Source organism: Neovison vison, chromosome 1, assembly GCF_020171115.1.
Source record: "Neovison vison isolate M4711 chromosome 1, ASM_NN_V1, whole genome shotgun sequence".
NCBI lineage: Eukaryota > Metazoa > Chordata > Mammalia > Carnivora > Mustelidae > Neogale > Neogale vison.
Genome location: NC_058091.1, coordinates 29,682,435 through 29,703,752, shown reverse-complemented (window position 1 = coordinate 29,703,752; position 21,318 = coordinate 29,682,435). Strand labels below are relative to the sequence as shown.

At 33.5% G+C, this 21,318-nt stretch overlaps 1 protein-coding gene across 4 annotated transcripts in view; it reads left to right on the top strand.

The window, feature by feature from the left end:
- The window catches only part of GRIK2 (glutamate ionotropic receptor kainate type subunit 2), a 641,671-nt gene that overhangs the window by 220,700 nt on the left and 399,653 nt on the right, over nucleotides 1-21,318 (top strand). The window lies entirely within an intron of this gene.

Below are 21,318 nucleotides of genomic sequence, written 5' to 3'. Positions count from 1 at the left end.
TGTTCATTACCAGGTGTTTTGAAGTCATCAATTCTTGTATATCTATTCCTTTCCCTTCCTTACATTCTTCTTCCCTTCCTCCCTGCATCCCTCTCTTCCATCTTTCCTTCGTTTTCCTTCCAATCAATGAGGGAAGGTGTCTAAAAATGACAACAATAGCAGTAACAAGAAATAAAAGCTTAAATACTTTCTCTCTAAATTGCTAAAAGTTGGGTATGATTTTTAAAATATTTAAACTCAATTTTGGGCTTTTTATACAATATTTCAGTGTCCTGTAGGTCCAAGGTGACTAAATACCTTCTGTGATTACCTTGGTGTAAGCTACAATCAGTGTTATTTCTTCCTAACCTTTTCTTCCAAGCTTGAGTAAAAGTCATAGAAAATGGTTTTATAGAAAATATCTTATTAGCATAATAATTTCATGGGGTAGAAATATAATGATTGGATTATTTCAAATACATAACCTATTTCTAGAAAGTAGAGACCACTTCCTATTCTTGGATAAGATAATAATTTTCTAGTGGATGTGGCATGAATAGAAAAGGCAGTAGGCTGACAGAAATCCACAGTTATGATTTCTGCTGTTCAGTGCAAGGTCAATGGTTAATTAAGTCACCATCAGTGGAAATTTGATCACGGATGAGGTCTTCCACTTTGCCTGTATCACTGGGCTCACACTAGATGACTCAGCTAAGTCATTATATTAACTTTGCTTCCTCCAGACAGGAACATGATTCAGACTGGATTGACAGGGGATTTAGGTTGTGATGCTGTAATATTACTTTCTAGATGCCATCACCTATTTCTGAAAACACACATTCGTCTATGAACCAGGATTTAATTTTGAAGGTTTTGTTTGTCCTGCAAATTAACTACATAATGTCATGATGGTTTAGATTGGCAAGGATTTTATGGGTGCCTTTAATCATTGACTCATTAAATAATTCATTCATCCATTTCCACAAATACTCATGGAGTATCTTCATTGTGCTAAGCACCGAATTGGGTACTGGAGTTAAGGAGATGAAAAAGAACAGCATGAACCTTGACATCACTTGAGTCCTTCAAGGTCCTCAGTTCACAGCAAGGTTAACGGAAGCCCAGAACACTTAATTGACTTTCTTAAGGTTCATAGTTAGTTAATGGCCAAGCCAGGACTAAAATCTCAGGCTTTAAACTACCACCCTGTTTGGCACTTACCATAAGTATGATGCTTTTAATTTTTTTCCTATTAATTCACATAAGCATGGTGTAGTACGATTGAGCATCATATATTTGTGTCAGCACTTAAATATATATCTAAGTTAAACAAAAGATGCCAAGGAAAACTCAGGTGGGTTTAGATGCAGGTAGTGTCCATCACAGCCCAAGAAACTCTTTGCTTTAGAGGAAGACTATCTTTGTCTAGATTTGTATCTTTACTTTTGTGTACATTTGTATCTTCATTCTGTGAATCTGTCCATAAATAACCCTCTCTCTCGTTCCTCTAAAGTGTACCTTGTACCACATTTTCTGTGTCACAAGCAGGTATGTGAGGAAGAAAACAAATGGCACTTTTACTCACGTTACAACTATGGGATATTTGTTGTCCTCTGACAAAAGCTAAATACATATTCATGGAATCCTACAAATGTAATGGAAATTCCATCTCTGCCTCTAGGCTGCCTTCGGCTAGGTCACACGAGGCAGTTAGGGATATATATTGGTTCTTATATGTCTATTGGGAGAAATCCATTTCTGGAGGTTGGACTGGGAAACAGTTTAGGTTGTGGCTTATGTATATTTATAGAGCTTACATTTACTCTCTTGCTGTTCCCCTGTGTGAATTGTTGTATGGGTTCATTTTGACAGTATTGGATGAGGCACAGCATTTTAACCTCTTTTCTCTTGTAATTATATAAACATGTACACTGTACATGGTGACCTGGGAATGCTGATCAGAACATCTGTTATGATAAACGGAACAGTGAATGAGAGTTGATTTTTGCATTGTAAAGTACTAAAAGTCACTCTTCTGATCTGTGGCTTTATGCAAATCAGAGTGTTTGAAAATGTTGCTGAAACCTGTCATTCTTTAACTTACCAGAGTTAGAAAGAGCCTGTTTTTTATTGTTCTGGCATGGGTACTGCCCAGCTAGGGAGTTATCAGTCTTTCTTGGAAACAACTAAGTTAACTTTTATAGCAATTTGGGTAGCAGTTTAAGTACTCTAGATCCTGCAGGAAACCCAGTATAGAATGTAACCAATATTGTCAGGATAAGGTCAGGACATCAGCAAATGTTCTTCAGTATGCAGTCAGCATCAACTCCATATGTCCTTGGTAAATTTTGAGCTAAGAAGCCAAGAGCCATGGAGTAAGAATTGATAAAATCATTAATACTTACCATCCTTCTCCCAAAATAAATGATTGGTTGTAGACCTAGATCCTGGAGCAGATGATGACCTCACCTTACATGAGAATCTCTGCCCATTCTTCTGGTTTCTCGTAAACCCTCTTCACTGCCGCATGATAGCCAATCTCAGGAGAACTAGCAGTGACCTTTCCCATTATTAGCTTGGGTGTAAGAAGAAGACATTTTTACATACTATTTTAAAATTACTTTTCATGTATTCATTTTAAATATATATTATATATTATATAAATATATATATTTCACTTATATATTATATAAATATATATATATATTTCACTCAACTTATAGTTGGTTTCTAATTTAAACAGCAACAATTTTTATTTTGAGTTGCTTAGCACATCTGAAACTTGGGAGAAAATTATAACCAAGTTACTCACATTTCAACAAATATTGAGAAGTGGTGTTCTGGGAGGAGATGCTAAATTAACCTCTCTGCCTGATCTGAATTGCTTCTCTCAAACTAGGTAATTTTTTTGTTCAGCTTTCAAGATCATTATTCCATAAAGGTAAAGTGATTCATTTCTTTCTTTCTTTTTTAATTGAAGTATAATTGACATACAATATTCTGTTAGTTTCAAGTGTACATCATAGTGATTCAGTATTTTTTTAATATGTGTGCAGTGATCCTCATGATGTCTAGTTGTTATCTGTCACTATACAAAGTTATTACTATATTATTGACTATATTCCCTATGCTGTACATTACATCCCCATGACTTCTTTTTTCTATAACTTTAAGTGTATACTTCCTAATCCCCTTCACCAGTCTACCCGTCCCCTAACCCCTCCCTTCTCTGGTAACCAGAAGTTTGTTTCTTTTATCTATAAGTGTTTCTGTTTTGCTTTATTTGTTCATCTGTTTCATTTCTTAGATTCCACACATAAGTGAAATCATATGGTATTTACCTTTTTTCATCTGACTTGTTTTATTAGCATAATATCCTCTGAGTCTATCCATATTGTCACAAATAGCAGTATTTCATTCTTTTTTATGGCTGTGCAATATTCCATTAGGTGTGTATATAGATACCACACAATAATATGCCACATCTCCTTTATTCATCTATCACTGGACATATAGGTTGCTTCCAATGTTTGATTATTATAAATAATGCTGCAGTGAACATGGGGATGCATCTATCTCTTCTAATTGTTTTCATTTTCTTTGAGTCAGTACATAAAAGTGTATCATATGATGGTTCTATGTTTAAGTTTTTTTTTTTTTTTTTTAAAGATTTTATTTATTTATTTGTCAGAGAGAGAGCGAGCCAGAGCGAGCACAGGCAGAGTGGCAGACAGAGCCAGAGGAAGAAGCAGGCTCCCCGCGGAGCAAGGAGCCCGATGTGGGACTCGATCCTAAGACGCTGGGATCATGACCTGAGCCGAAGGCAGCTGCTCAACCAACTGAGCCACCCAGGCGTTTAAGTTTTTGAGAAATCTCCATATTGTTTTCCATAGAGGCTGTACAAATTTACATTCCCACCAAAAGTACAAGGGGGGGTTCCCTTTTCTCTACATCCTTATCCTAAAATTTCTATGGAGCCCCTAAAGATTCCACATAGCCAAAGCAATCTTAAGAAAGAAGAACAAAGATAGAGGTATCATGCTTCCTGATTTCAAACTATAGTACAAAGATACATTAATCAAAACAGTATGGTACTGGCATGAAAACAGATATATAGATCACTAGTATAAGAATAGAGAGTCCAGAAATAAACACCCACACATATGGTCAAATAATGTATAACAAAGGAGACAAGAATGTACAATAAGGAATAGATAATCTCTTCAATAAGTGGTTTTTGGGAAAACTGGACAGCTACATGCAAAAGAATGAAACTAGAAAACTATCTTACACTATAACAAAAATAAATTTAAAATGGATTAGACACCTGAATGTGAGACCTCAAAACTGTAAAGCTTCTAGAAGAAAACATGGACAGCACCTAACAGTACTTTTAGCAGTATTTTTTTTTGGACCAGTCTCCTGGTGGCAAGGCAACAAAAGCTAAAATAAACAAATAGGATGATCCCAAACTAAGGTGGTTCATTTCTATAGTGGTGAGCCAAATTTGCTGAATCTGTATTTGGATATTTCCCTAAGATTGGAAATATTCTGCCTTTTGCTTAGGTTCTGTCTTATACTAAGAATCTAAAATGGTATAATGTTCTGTCTCACATTATTCCATTATCAAACATTGTTTTCTGCTTGTAAAGGTATCTCAGATATATAAAATTCTTTTTACTCCAAGACGTTTAGAAAATAGTAATTATCTATAATTCAGTTATTTCATAGCTGTCCTCCATTAATACTTTAATGTCCATCCTTTCTGACATATTTCTATATATATGTATATTTATTTTGTATTTATATATAAATAAATATTTAGACATAACTAAAATGAAATAGCTAAGTTTTATTGAAATAACCAGTTTTTCTAAGAATTTTAATTTATTCTTTCTTTTAACCTTCACAAGAATCCTGTGAAGTTGGTACTTAATAACACAAATAACAATCCAATAGGAAACTAAGGTATAAAATAAATTAAGTGATTTCTTTAAGGCAGCTCAGCATAAAGGCTGAAGTGGACTATGAACTAAAGCAGGCCAGCTTCAGAGATCTTCTCTCTTTTTTTAAGTATTTATTTTAATTCCAGTTAGTCAACATACAGTTTTATTATTAGTTTCAGGTGTATAATATAGTGATTCAACAGGAGACCTTATTCTTAACTGTGTGACCTGAGCCGAAGGCAGATGTTTAACCGACTGAGCCACTTGACGTCCCAAGATTTCATTCTTTCGAGGGATGAGTGGTATTCTGTTGCATATATACACCACATCTTCTTTATCCATCTATCTGTCGATGGACATCTGGCCTCTTTCCATAGTTGGGCTATTTGGATATTCCTGCTGTAAACACTGGGGTGCAGGTGCCCCTTCAGATCACTTCTTTGTATCTTTGGGGTAAATACCCCATTAGTGCAATTGTTGGGTCATAGGGTAACTCTATTTTCAACTCTTTGAGGAACCTCCATACTGTTTTCCAGAGTGGCTGCACCAGCTTGCATTCCCCCCAGCAATGTAAGAGGTTCCCCTTTCTCTGCATCCTCAGCAACATCATTGTTTCCTGACTTGTTAATTTTAGCCTTTCTGATTGGTGTGAGATGGTATCTTATTGTGGTTTTGATTAGTTTTTCCCTGATGCTGAGTGATGTTGAGCATTTTTCCGTGTGTCTGTTGACCATTTGTATGTCTTCTTTGGAGAAATTTCTGTTTATGTCTTCTTCCCATTTCTCGATTGGATTATTAAACAAAAATATTTTTTAGTGTTTTAAGAAACCTTGCCTGAAAAAGGTGAAAGTAAACAGTTACTTTTTAAATTTCCTTTTATCTCCTTAGTTAAAACAAAATAATAAACACAAAAATACTTGGCTCCAGTAAATAGCCTAAAGATTATTTTTAAAAGAAATCTAGCAAAATAATTTTATAAGAGGGAATTAAAAGACTTTCTTGAAGTAAAAGTCCATATAAGTAATGTAAATTCTATTATATGTAATACCAAATTACATATTTAAACTGCTTTATGGATTACACTATTGCTATTAAATTGATTTTGGATTTTTTAAAACATCAATTTTCTAACCATCTTTTTAATTACTCTTTCTGGATTAAAACCTAAAGTTTATTTTAATGTCTCTAATTAATATACCCTCCTAACATCTTTGTGTAGCTCTTTGAAAACTCAAAATGAATTTCCATCTATATTTTTATTGATTGAGCTCAGTAATATTTGGACACATGGTTTTTCAAGTCATTTTTTTTTTTGGAAATTAATGTTAGGGTGTTAGAGTGTTCCACATTTGCAGGAGATTGGCAATTAACCACATTTTAAATTCTGACATAATCAGTTATGCTCCCCAATTTACTTTGCAGTTCTTAAGCAGCCTTAGGATCATGAAAGTTTTCTGACTCTCTGATCTTCAAGATCATTTTACCCATTCTCTACATTTTGCAGAAGGAAAAAAACAAACAAACAAACAGAGGTCTGGATTGTGAAGGGACTTGCTCATTCAATCACTTTTTGCCTTTTCTTTTCATTTAGCTGACCTATTTTTTAAAAAATCAATATAATTAAAATGTGTGCTCTTGGCCTCAAATAGTTGGTGTTATTTATACTGCTTATATGGTGATTATTCATGTGGCTGCCTTCCCTGTTATCTCAGTTTGATCTGTCCTATTTATATCTTGATATTATTCAAGCATCTGCCTTCCCAATCAGTATGCATTCCTTCTAGGTCTTAAATTGCTAACATTTAAGTACCCATTTCCCAATTTTCCTCGCAGTATGTAGTGCATCTGCTTTAAAAGTAATATTATTTGAATGTGTAACTCCATAGTTCTCTCTATGATTTCAAGGGTCCGTTTGCAGAAGGAAAAATCAGCACCTATTTTCCATCCACCGGCAAAAAAATATGTTGGAAACAATAGGAGGTTTGTAAAGTTAAAAGCTTATTTATTTTTATAATAAGAAAGCACATTTATATGCCTGAGCCTAACCAATCTTTATTTAGTGGGATCCTATGACATTATTTCCTACACCTTGATTTTGGTTTATATAATGCCTTCTAACAGATAGATATTCTCTATTTTAGATTGCATCAGCAGCTTCCTTTTTCCAAATGCCCAGCACAAGTTTGAGTTGAATGGAGTATGATAGATGGAGGAGGAGGGATGCAAGAGTAGCTTTTATATCCTTTTTATAATAAAGAATTGCAGGGTACTAGAACTTCAGAAAACTCCAGGATATTCTACAGACAAACTTTTCATTAGCCACATGTTTGTATAGTATTTTGTTTACTTGAAATTTTGACAGAGCTGCAAGTTTGTATGCATTAGAGTGAATAACATTATTGTTACTAGAAATATGGCTCATGAGACTGGAGTCAGTCTATTCATTAAATTAGAAATACTCTTTGCTTCATGGCTGAGAAGATTCAGAACAAGTGGGGAGAGGAGGAGGTGTCTCTCAGTATGCAGTAGAGAAGGATCACTACTTCTCTCCTTGGAAAATTCACCCCTTAGAGTATGTGCTTCCCACACCATCCCACTTTGAGGAGCTATGGCCTGCTAATTCATTTTTTCATGGTGTGTCAGGCAACCAGGCCCATGTGCACATGTGATTTTCTGCCTGCATATACATAGGTCACTAGGATGGTATCCATCAAATTCACACAAAATCAGCTTCCGAATGTTATAGTCATACTTCATATTAATATAAAACTTTAAGAATCTTTTTCAAAATGCTTTCCATTAAGAAAAAGGAAAGTGGCTATGAAAAGAACAAGAGATGGAAAACAGAGTGGCAGTTTCACTTAGCAGGAAGCAGTACAGTATGGTCATTAAAAGACGAGGCCTGGATTGTGGTCTCCTGGGTCCTAATCCAACATCCATCACTTACTGACTGTGTAACTGTCCTAAGGCAAGATAGGGTGCTGAACAAGCTCCAAGATCTTGCTGAAGCAGAGCACAATAGACTCAGTAAAGCAAGTTATTTGCCCTAAGAATTAATCTGCCCTAGAGACTAAGGAGCATAAAGGAGGAAAGCAATTCTTAGACTCAACAATGTAGACAACTTAAATGTCAGAGTTATATTCACAACTAAAATATAAAATATTATAACAATGGGAAATACATCAATTAAAGAAAAAGTGAGTCATTACATTTTTGATGACTTTCTATTAATGCTTGTAAAATATTTATCACAATGCTTGATATACAGTGTGCTCTCAATAAATGTTGACTATTAGAAGATTTCATTCTTCAGAGTGAGCTCAAATTTAAACAAGTGTCATATTGACTTAACTTTCTTAAGCTTCAGAGTGTAGGAGTATACATTGTGATGTTTGGAAGTGATCTGGAACCAAGGGAATGCAAATCAGAGACACAATTTAGCCAGGTGAGGGTAAGGGGCAATGAGGAATGTCTTCCCAGAGAAAATGACTATGCCAAAGGCCATGATACATTAGGAGAGAGAGAATGTTACTGGTGTGTGTGTGGGGGGTGGGGAAGTGGGTGTGGGTGTAGCTGTGGTAGGAGCTAGGTTCCTGGGCAGAAAAACATCACTTGGAAGGAATGGTGGCATTTGATTCTGGTTTGTTCAGAGAAAGGTAGATGGTTTAATATACTGGGAAAGCACTGGGAAAGTGGGAATGGCAAGAAAGGAGACTGGAAAAAGAGACAGAAGATAGACTGTGAAGAACTTTGTAAATGGCCCTAAGCTTAAAAATTAGGCAGTTATTGAAAGATCTTAAGAAATTAAATGAGAAGTTGCATTTTAGAAATATTACTTCAGTTGCAGAAGAAAGGCAGAGTAGGGACAAGTCTGAAAAATCTACTTGAGATGCATTACTACAGCATGGAAGATGGACTTCCAAGTATTTGGACCCAGTTATGTATGTGGAAAGGTTTACAGTGATGTTCCAGCAGAAATGGTGGAAACCAATGAACTGTTAGCTAGAATAATTAAGATCACTAGCTAGTTTAATAGTAGGAAAAGCCTCCAGTGGAGTATTCTTGGGGTTAAGATCTGAGGTTTTGTCTTTAACTGTGTCTTGCTCATCATTTTTGTCACTGACTTGGACTTAGAAACAAAACTGAATGTGGCCATTCTCATAGCAAAGTAAAAAGAAACACATTTCTTATATCTCTGTAGTATTAGTAACTGGTCTTGATGCATTAGAATTTTGAATAAACTAATATTAATAAAGAGTTGATGATAAGATCAGAATCCAAATAGTCTTAATTAGAAAATTAGGCAACAATAAATAGATAACACTTATCAGAGACATATATGAAAAATTTTTAAAAAGTACATTAGAAACAAACTTTTTTAACAATAAGCTTAAGAGGAATTAACATTATGATATTGTGTTCTAAAAAGAATCTATTTATGTTATGTATACTATGTGATTTAGCAAATAGACAACCCTATTGTACTTTGCTTTGCTTGAAACCACTTGGAATATGGTTAAAAAATGGACCCACAATAAACTGTGGATACACTGGAGTATTTTCAGAGAAGAAATTACTAGAAAAATGAAAGATCAGAATACTCATGTGATAAGCAAAAGATTTGAAACTTTTAACCGGGAAAAAATAATATAGCAGGAAGATACTATCTGTTTTCAAATTCTGGATCATGACCGTATGAAAGTTGGGCCTAAATTTATTCTAATCAGAGCAAATGATCAGAAGGATCAGGGAAACAGATGATGGATTAATATGTAGAACTTGGTGCTTGAGTTTTCCTAGGAAGTAGGAGACACTCAGTGCTAGAGCTTTCCCAGGATGTAAGGGAAAACTTCAAATGGCAGCAAATTAACCTTTCCAGGAGACCCATATGCAGTAGTAGAGCAATCTAAGTATCCAAAGGATGTGTAGACCAGGTGATTTATTATGTCATTCTTAGACTCCTCTCTCTATTATACTTACAATAATAGTACAATTGGACCATATAGTATTTTTATAACTGCTTGAAGATTAATTTAATGGTCTTTTTGAGAAATCTGTTAAAAACATGCAATAATAACAAAACGGTAAGTATAGGAGTCTTATTTCTTCTTCCTCTTTTTATTCCCCCTGCCCAAACTTTTATTATGAACTTTAAAAATACACCTGGGTGGCTCAGTTGGTTAAGCAGCTGCCTTCAGCTCAGGTCATGATCCCAGCGTCCTGGGATTGAGTCCCGCATCGGGCTCCTTGCTCGGCAAGGAGCCTGCTTCTCCCTCTGCCTCTGCCTGCCATTCTGTCTGTCTGTGCTTGCTCTCTCACCCTCTCTCTCTGATAAATAAATAAAATCTTAAAAAAAATAAAAAATAGGGGCGCCTGGGTGGCTCAGTGGGTTAAGCCGCTGCCTTCGGCTCAGGTCATGATCTCAGGGTCCTGGGATCGAGCCCCGCATCGGGCTCTCTGCTCAGCGGGGAGCCTGCTTCCTCCTCTCTCTCTGCCTGCTTCTCTGCCTGCTTGTGATCTCGCTCTGTCAAATAAATAAATAAAATCTTTAAAAAATAAATAAATAAAAAATAAAAATAAATAAAAAATAAAAAATACACAGAAAAGATCAGATGGTAACATATATGCTCATATACTTACCACATTGATTAATTAATTGTTAACATTTTTCCATCTTTGTTTTTATGACACCCAAACTCTTCATCATGAATCTCCTAAGAATGAGAGTATTTTCTTATACAACCACAAGCATCATTTTGCCTAAGGAGAAAAAGAAACAATTTCTTAATGCCATTTAATATCTAGGGCATTTTTTAAAATAGCCTTTCACATTTACAAAAAAGCATGCTGATTTTATCCTTTGGATAAAGATTTGTACAAAATTAAAGTGAAGAGAGCATTTATTTAGGTAGAAAATAAGATTATTATAATAGTTGACTAGCATGTCTTCTGAGAGAATAACATTTATAACATTGATTTCTTTATTAAGTTAAACATCTATAAAATGATGATTTTTCCCTACTTTAAGAAAGGACCTATTTGAACCATCTCAGAAATTACATGTGATGTTGGTTGGTACATCTGTCACAGATTTATGAGTCATACAGTCCTCAGGAGTAGATTAAATAGATCTAAAAGAGAAAAGATTTGGAGAGGCTTCAGCAATTAGCTAATATAAAACTTTTTATTTCAAGTCCTGCTTTATATTGCTTTTATGAAATAGTAAAAGTTTCAGTTTTGGGGAGTTTTGTGTAAACAAAGGATTCCTTGCCATTTGTTCTTTCATGTCTACAAAACAAGGGAGGGCAAATAGACCTATGCAAAGGAAGGCTATTCTCATCTGTTTCTTTTCTTCTTTATCAAGCCTATTACAGAGTGACAAGAGCTATTAACTTTTACAATAAGCTTGGAGAAAGAACTGGAGGAATTTTATTGTTTGATATAGGGGTTATGTGCGATATGGTGACTCTTTCTGAATTAAAACACACACACAAAAACAAAACAACAAAACTAAACAAAAATAAAGCTGTGAGAATGATTATTGTAGCTGTTTTTTTGTTGTTTTTTTTTTAATTTTCAAAAGCCAAAGGTAAGTATAAGAAAGCAGTGGCGTGTTACTTGTATCCAATAGAGAATAGGGAATTTGATGATAATGAGAAAGTAGGCTTTAGGTTCTTGAAAATGTGAAATTGGGTGAATCTTGGTACAAGTCTCAGGAAAGCCCATAATTATAAGTTACTAAAATGCTTCTTTAGGATCATATAGTTCTTCTGTGCTCTTTATTACTCTGGGATGTACTTTACCCACCTAACATGATTTTTGAACTCCTTAGGGTAACAATTCTCTTTTCCTGTACCACATGCTTATGAAATGCTATGTACACTTCTGACACTTCATAGTAAAATTAATAAGTCTGGAAGCACTTTTTATAGAAGGTATGTAGTGCAAAATGGGTATTATTTTTCTCAAGCTATGTAAAGAGAAAAGGATCTGTTCAAAATCAGGTGAACAATTATCCTTTTGTAGGTTTATGAACAGATAAACAAAATGCTTTGTCTTTCTATTTTTTATTACCAATTTTTAAAGCCAAACATATACTCTTAGGAAAAAAAAAATAGCTGATTTCTTCCTTAGAGAATCAAATTTGTAGGCCCTTATTTTCTACTTCACAAAGAAAATAGAGAAAATATGAAGTCTTTCAGTGTCCTGCCCATCTTCACATCAGCAGATCACAGATAATTGCCTCTTGCTTCAATGAATGAAGTGTCCTTCTCCCTAGGTTTCTACCATTTCCTTTGGATTTGATCTTCTCTTGCTCCCGAGCCACCTAGCTTCATCAGTAATACCTTCTTTTCTACCTGTTACCTTTCTCTTTCTATTGTTCTCTCCCCATCATATAAACTTGCTGTCTTTCTCATCATAAAAGAAAAATGCGTAAACACCCAGAGATTTCATAGTGTCCTCTAGCTACTCTCCTGTTTTCTGCTACCCCTTAATAATAGTCTAGCTTCATCTTAAAACATATTTTATTCATTTTTTTAAAAAGAATAAAAACACAGATTCATTGTTAACAATTTCAATGTATAAACAAGGGTCGTCTGGGTGGCTCAGTTGGTTAAGCGTCTGACTCTTGATTTTGGCTGGGGTCATGATCTCAGGGTCATGCCCTGTATCTGACTTTGGGCTGGGTGTGGACACTGCTTGGGATTCTTTCCCTCTCCCTCTGCCCCTTTCTGCTCTCACAGTCTCTCTCTCTCTTTCACAAATAAGTAAACAAATAAGTAAATACATACATAAAATGTATAAACAAGTAGAAAGAAGCAAATTAATCAAATACCTGTCATCTGAAATAAACATACTTAATACTTTATTATACATAAGTATATATTGTAACTGCTTATAAAGCATTTTTGTCATCGAATAACTTCTATCGAATATAAAAATTACTAGATACATATTATTTAATTAATTAAATGTACCATAATTTGCGTCTACCATTGGGTGATTAGAGCATTTCTTTTTTTTTAAAGATTTTATTTATTTATTTATTTGACAGTGGGAGATCACAAGTAGGCAGAGAGGCAGGCAGAGAGAGAGAAGAGGAAGCAGGCTCCTTGCTGAGCAGAGAGCCTGATGCGGGACTCGATCCCAGGACCCTGGGATCATGACCTGAGCTGAAGGCAGGGGCTTAACCCACTGAGCCACCCAGGCGCCCGATTAGAGCATTTCTAATTATATTGTTCTTTTTTTTTTTTTTTTTAAGATTTTATTTATTTATTTATTTGACAGACAGAGATCACAAGTAGGCAGAGAGGCAGGCAGAGAGAGAGGGAAGCAGGCTCCCAGCTGAGCAGAGAGCCCGACGCGGGGCTCAATCCCAGGACACTGGGATCATGACCTGAACTGAAGGCAGAGGCTTTAACCCACTGAGCCATCCAGGTGCCCCAGTGTATGATTTTTTTAAAACCTGATAGACTTAAATAAAGGTTTTCAAAAAAGTTTATCAATTTCTTTTTCTTTTCAACTGTGCTTTTCTCATACACCTAAATAAATTTAACCTCTAAAAATTCTTTGTTTTAGTCTTTCCTATTTTTAAGCATTTTAATATGTTCAGTAGTTGTTTGCATATATTGCTTATAAATTATCTATTCATATTCTTTGTCAATTTGTCTGTTGCAGTGATCATATTTTTATTGTTAGTGTTATTTATATATTGAAGATACTAACCTTTTAAAAAATTATTTATTTATTTATTTGAGAGAGAGAGAGAGAGAGCAAGCACAAGCAGGGGATGCTGCAGAGGGAGAGGAAGAAGCAGGTTTCCCACTGACCAGGGAGCCAGATGTGGGGCTCAATCACAGGACCCTGGGATCATCACTTGAGCTGAAGACAGATGCTTAATTGACTGAGCCACCCGGGCACCCCTCTCTTTTGTTTTTTAATGTTATGTTTATATTCTGTTAATATACTTTTGTTTATCTTCTTATTTCCCTTTCTTTGATCATATTTATGTGTTCAGTTATGATTATTTTTCAAACACTCCCCTTACATTTAGCAATATTGACTTCATTTTTATTGCTTGTGCTATCAAACTTAGAAAAGCCTTAGCGCTTTTACGCAAATTTTTAAAAAGATTTTATTTATTTGACAGAGAGAGAGAACAAGCAGGGGAGTAGCAGAAGGAGAGGGAGAAGCAGACTCTCTGATCAGCAGGGAGACTGATGTGGGGCTCTATCCCAGGACCCAGGATCATGACCTGAGCCGAAGGCAGTTGCTTAACTAACTGAGCCACCCAGGCATCTCATGAAATTGTTTTTTAAAATAAAATTTTATTAAAAGATGATTCATATGTACCAAAGTGCACGAATTATAGAGTAGTAGAGCTTTAATAATACATATCCAAACACCGAGGTTAAAAAACAGAACATCACCAGCACCTCAGAAGCACGTCATGTACCCTCCTTACCCCACCACTATTTTTTGAAGTTTTTGAAAAATGCTTTCAAACAGCAGTATTTTTTTGTATGTGCCTGACTTCTTTCACTCAATATTTTGTTTATGAGATTCATCTTATATTTTTGCATGTGGTTACCGAATACATCATCTTTGACAGACCTGCATGCACTTTTTGTTCAGTGCTTATCCTGGAGTACAATTTTGGCCACAGGGTTTGTGGATTTTCAATGTTAGAAGACCCTGTGGCACAATTTTCAAAGTAGGTTGTACCAGCTTCTAGAGAGACCAGCAATGCATGGGAGGTCTACTTGCTCTACATTTTCAACAACACTTGATACTACTTGTCTTTTTCATTGTAATCATTTGAGTGTCTGTAAAATTGTTTTGAACTGTAATTTTAACTTTTATTGCCCAGAGTACTATGAAATTGAACTCCTTTTTATATGTTTACTGTCCCTTTGAATTTTTAGGGGAGAGTGATTGTTCAAGTTTTCTACCCATATTTCTTTTGATTTGACTGCTGTTTTCTTTTTATGAATATTTTCCAGAGATGAAACTCTGTCTTACATACACACACACAGGTAGACACATCCTCTGAATTGTTTCTTGAACTTAAGTTCTTAATTTTAATGTCTTATATCTCATATTTCTACCTTATAGTTAATACTTTTTGTCTTCTTTTTTTTGGTTAAGAAATCTTTCTCTAGCTTGTTTTTAATATTATTGTTTAATTTTCACATTCAGCCATGTGATTGAACTGGTTTTTTAAGTGTGATTATTGAATTGATCCAGACATACTTATTGAAAATACAATTCTTTTTCTTTGGCACTAAAACATTATCACTTATAAGTCAGTGACAATATAGGTGAAAGTTTGTTTATGGATTGTATGTACTGTTCTATTTATCTATTGGCCCTTTTTTTTTTTTCTTTTTTAAATAAAGAGGAAAAGAGCACAAGTAGGGATGGAAAGGGCAGAGAGAGAAGGAGAGAGAGAATCTTAATCAGACTCCATGGTCACCTTGGAGTCTTAAATGGGGCTTCAAATCACTACCCTAAGATCATGACCTGAGCCAAAATCAAGAATTGGACACAACTGACTGAACTACTCAGGTTCCCCTCTATTAGTCTACTTCTATACTAATACCAAAATTGAGTAATTTATAGTTGAATTAATTATTACAATTCTTGAAATATGGTAGCATAAGCCCTCCAGTCTTTATTTCTCTTAAGATTGCTTTTATTATTTTAGGCCCTTGGCATTTCTATATGTATTTTAGTCTGCTGTGATTTTGATTGGGATTATACCAAACTATAGAACAATTTGTGGAGAATTAACATCTTTAAAATCTTGAGTTCTTTATTTCATAAGTTTAGTATATCCCTGTTTAGTTAGTTCTTATTTTCTCTCAATAATGTTTTATACTTTTCACCACAATATTTTGCACATCCTATGTTATATTTCAACGTATCTAAAGTTTTTTGATGCTATTGAAATTGATACTTCATAATTTTTTCATTTTGTTTTGTTGTTGATATGTAGAAATATATTTTTGTACATTGATATTATATCCAATAAAATCTTGCTAAATTTGTTCTTTTAATTCTAGTAATTTATCTGTATTATTTTCTACATATACAATCATTTCATCCAAGAATAACCATAATTTTGTTTCTTCCTTTTCAAAACTTATTATGTTTATTTATTTATTTATTTATTTTACTTTAATTACTCATTGCACTAAAGAGGACCTACATTGCAATGCTAAATAAAAGTGGTCATAGTGAGCACCCTTGCTTCATTTCCAGTCTTAAGCGAAAAGATTTCAACATTATACTGTAAGTGTGATGGTTGATGTAGGTTGTTTATAGATACTCTGTATCTGCTTAGAAGTTCTCTTCTATCTCTAAATTGCTCAGAGCTTTTAATTGTGATTTGAAGCTGAAATTTATCAATGATATTTTCATAATTATCAAAAAGATCATTCTATTTTCTCCATTTTCTCTTAAAATTTTAAACAATATAGAATTATTTTCAAATGCTAATAAGCACATCTTGAATTCCTAAAATAAACCCCACTTATTATTTTTTTCTTTTCAAATTTTTATTGAGATTTCAGTTAGTTAACATACAGTGTAGTTTCAGATGTACAGTATAGTGATTCAACACTTTCATACATCACCTGGTGCTCATCACAAGGGTGCTCCTTAACCTCACCTTTCCTCCACCCCCTTCCCTCTGGTAACCATCAGTTTGTTCTCTATAGTTAAGAGTCTGTTTCTTGGTTTACCTCTATCTCTTCTTTTCTTGTTTCACTTTTTTGTTTTGTTTCTTAAACTCCACATATGAATGACGTGGTATGGTATTTGTCTTTCCTGGAATGACTTCTTTCCCTTAGCATAATATTCTCTAGTTCTATCCATATCATAGCAAATGGCAAGCTTTCATTCTTTTTTATGGTTAATATTCCATTGTATAAATATACCACATCTTCTTTATCCATTCATCAGTCACTGGACATTTGGGCTATTTCCATAACTTGGCTATTATAGCTAATGATGCCATGAACAAGAAGGTGCATGTAACCCCTTGAATTAATATTTTTGTATTCTTTTCTATACACAATTTCGTATGAATTGTGCAATTCCTGGATCCTAGGGTAGTTCTGTTTTTAACTTTTAGAGGAACCTCCATACCCATTTGGTTTGATGTATTATTGTCTTTATATTTTGCTAGATTCAATTTGCTGTATTTAGGATTTTTGCATCTATATGTTGATGAAGAGTTGGTGTGCAACTCTTTTTTTAAGTTCTATCTTCTTATTCTTGATTAGACTCATTAAAATTTTAGAAAATTTTTTTTAAGATTTTATTTATTTGACAGAGAGAGATCACAAGTAGACAGAGAGGGAGGCAGAGAGAGAGAGGGAAGCAGGCTCCCTGCCGAGCAGAGAGCCTGATGCGGGACTCGATCCCAGGACCCTGAGATCATGACCCGAGCTGAAAGCAGCGGCTTAACCCACTGAGCCGCCCAGGCACCCAAAATTTTAGAAATTTTAATAATATTTTAAATAACCAAAGTTTGGCTTTGTATGTGTGTTTTTTATTGCATTATTTTATCTACTATTTTATTTATTTCTGCTCTGATCTTTATTATTTTTTCTTATATTTCCTTTGGATTTGATTTGTTCTTTTTTTCTCTAGATATTTGAGATGGCACTTAGATCATTGATTTTTAGTCTTCTATTTTTTAAATTTAAATTTTGATTTTTAGTCTTAAATTTTCTTTTAAGCATGGACTTAGTTGTATTCTACAAGTTTTAAGTGCCAAATTTTTGGTTTTATTTTGTTCCCTAATTTGGTAATAACCATTATGATTTCATTCTTGACCCATGGATTATTGAGGCATATGTTCTTCAATTTCTAAATTTGGGATTTCCAAGTTATCTTTCTGTTATTTATTTCTAGTTTAATATCACTATGATGAGGGAACATGCTCTGAATTATTGCAGTTCTTTTAAATGTGTTAAGATTTAGTATATGGCCTAGTTTATGATCAATTTGGTAAACACACACTTGAAAAAAATTAATTTGTCATTTTGAGGTAGTGTGTTTCATCTTTGTTAATTAAGTCAAATATTTTTAGATCATCTAAATTTTAACTGATTTTTTTTTTGTTTTTGTTTTTTTTTTTTTTTTTGGTCTGCTGCTTCTGTGAGCTACTAAGAGTAGTGTTTTAATGTTTCTCACTATGATCTGTATCTCCTTCTAGGCCTGTCAATATGTTGGAGGTTTGTTTGTTTGTTTGTTTAGTGTATATAGAGTCTGAATTTTATCATTATGATAGACATCCTTTATTCTCTTCAAGTCTACTTTATCTAACATTGGAATAGCTTCCCCAGGTTTTATTTGGTTAGTGTGGTTTTAGATCCAATCTTTACCCATCTCTTTTCTTATTTTTCACTATTACTCTTACAGGTAGCTTACAGTTTTGTGCCTTTTTATTCTGTTGGGTAATCTTAAACTTTAAAATGTGAATCTATTTCACTTACCTTTAATGTAATTACTGATACATTTGTTTTGAATCACTTATATCATCTTACTAATTCTTTTGGTGTTTTCTCTATTTTACTTATGTTTCTGATTCTTTTTGGACAAATAAAATATTTTTTATTAAGTCATTTTTCTTCTTTTAAAATTTTTGATTATATGTTATTTCATTACTTTAGAAATTTAAATATGTATTGTTGCATTATTACAGTCTAAAATAATTATCTTTATTGTCCTCCCAACATTGCTAGAACATTAACATTCCTTAATTTTATTTATGATTTTCTCAACTTTGGTGTTGTTATTAGAATGTACTTTGATTTAAATTCATTACAAACATCATAAGATGTTACTGTTCTTCCTTGTTTAGTTAAAATTTATTGATTTCACCCACATATTTACCCTTTCTTTATACTTCATACATTTAAGCAGTGTAGTGGTTCCCTCTGGGATCATTTTTCCTCTACCTAAAGAATTCATTTGTTTAATATTTGTTGTAGGGGAGGTTTTATCCATGATAAACTCTCTCAATTTTGTTATTTTCATCTTTATGATTAAATGCCATTGGCAAATGATATTTGTGTCTCTTCTATATATAGAATGAAATTAAAATGTGAAATTAAAATGAAATTAAAAATAAGCAATTTTTATTTCTAATTACATTTATTAAAATTTCCAGAATAATAGTAAAAGTGGATATTGTAGACATTCTTATCTTTTTCCTGACATTACTGGGACTTTGTTTCTGTTTTACTCTTAAATATAATATTTCCATTAATATGTGATTTTTATCTTAGTAAAGCTTCATTATGACTCCATTATTTTTTTCTGAAAATATTTTCTTAACCAAGAATAATTAATGATATCTATCAGGTGTCTTAAACCATCTAATACGGGGATGGTACTTTTTTCTTCTTTGATCAATTATTATGTTAGATGTTACTAAACTTTCCAAAATTTTAAATAGAATTACAAAAGCTCTGTTTGTTTCCCACATAAATTTAAGGCACCCACCCAATATTTTTTGGAAAGTAATTCTTTGCTAAATACTTTTACTGCACTGTCCATACTTGCCTTCCACAAAACAGGAGTAGGGGTCTTTCTTTTTCTTCCTTCCTTCCTTCCTTCCTTCCTTTGAGTTAACATGGCCAGAAGGTGTTATAGAAGATATTGTGCTTAGAAAGCTTGCATTGATATTTTTTATTTTTACATACAAAATTTTCAATTCTGGCATTGGATCAATAAAAATTAATTATTTTATTTCATTAAGATAAAGTGGGTTATCTTGAGGAATTACAAAGATTTCCTTAAATATTCAAACCAGTAATAAATATGTAAACTTGAATTAGAATTATTTGTTTTCAAGATAAAGAATAGGAATATTTTATAGGAATATAAAGAATATAAGAATAGGAATATTTATAAGAATAGGAATATTTTATCCCACTGTCATCAAATATTGATTATTTTTGTATCCTTTTGTCTTTTGTATTTATATCACATAGAAACTATAATTTGAACTGAGGAAAAGTAGAAGATTTAGTTTTTCATTTTATTTTGCCATTAAGAAACAACTTCAGGTTTGCATTTCTATAATTGAAATTTTACTTCTAATTAAATTTAAGAAGTACTTTGTAATTGCTCAATTATTTTCCTGTTCCATATGTAGACTCTTACATTTCTAATTATATATTATTATTAAAGTCATTATGTCTTGCCTTTAGGAGGTTTTGTATATTTTACCTGAATAAAACTTTGAAGAAAAATACTAGTTTGTACTAGAATAAGCAAGGGCTTTGAAGTTTTTGAATGAACAGATTGTAATGTTGGCTCTATCACTTGATAGCTATATGATCTTGGGCCGAAAGAGTTCTTTCCTATAAAATAATACTATTTGGGATTACCTTGAAGATTCAGTGAAACCTTAGACACTTATGGAGTGCTTACTCTAGGGCAGCCACCAGTCTAATTAAGTGCTCTGTTATAAGATAATATTTAATTTTTATAACAACTCTATGCAGTCACCTTCATTATCATACTCTTTTTAGAGATGAAGAAATTTGGACTGAGGATTCAAGTAATGGCCAATTTTACATGGATGGCAAATGACAGACAAAGACTGTACACCCAGTTTGGCTTGAGTCTAGGCTCACACCACTGTTCTCCTCCATATATATGTGACATCTGACTTGGTTCTTGACACCATTTAGGCATGTAAATTGTGATTGTTCTGCTTGGCCTAAGTCTCTAAAGACTTTGACTGTATTCAGAGAACTATTTCACAGTAAGTTGATTGCTCTGGTAACTGTACCATTAATTTAGTTGAAAGAGTAAGAGAAATATTTCAAACTAATATGGGGTCCAATAATAAATTTTCTAATTCTCTTTGAATATGAATTTGTCTGAGTACTGTGGTATTTTATTGACTCCTAATTCCTCATGTTTACAGGAATTATTACCATACCATGGATTCTTGCTAATTTAGAATTGTTACCATACCATAACTTCTTACTACTTTAGAATAAGTAGTTTGTGGTTTATGTGTCAGAAGACTTTTGATGAGGTATGAATTGCAAACTGTGGAAATGACTTATTCAAGGGAGTTTAGTTTGTGAATGACTGTGCAGAGAGTACATGGAATGAAATTTGAAAGGGAGAAAGATAAATGCTCTCTATTGTTAAACTAGTACTAGTTTCCCAAAGACAGAGGTTGGGCAGTGTCAAATATCAGATGCTCACACTTTCATTCCATTACCAAAGCTACAATAAAGAAGAGATTCTGTTGGCGGCAAAGGTCCCATAGGTCACTCGTAACTGAATAGAGAGAATATTAAGAAGCAGCAAGGCTGAGACAAGAATGAGGAAACTGGATTAAGACATAACTGGC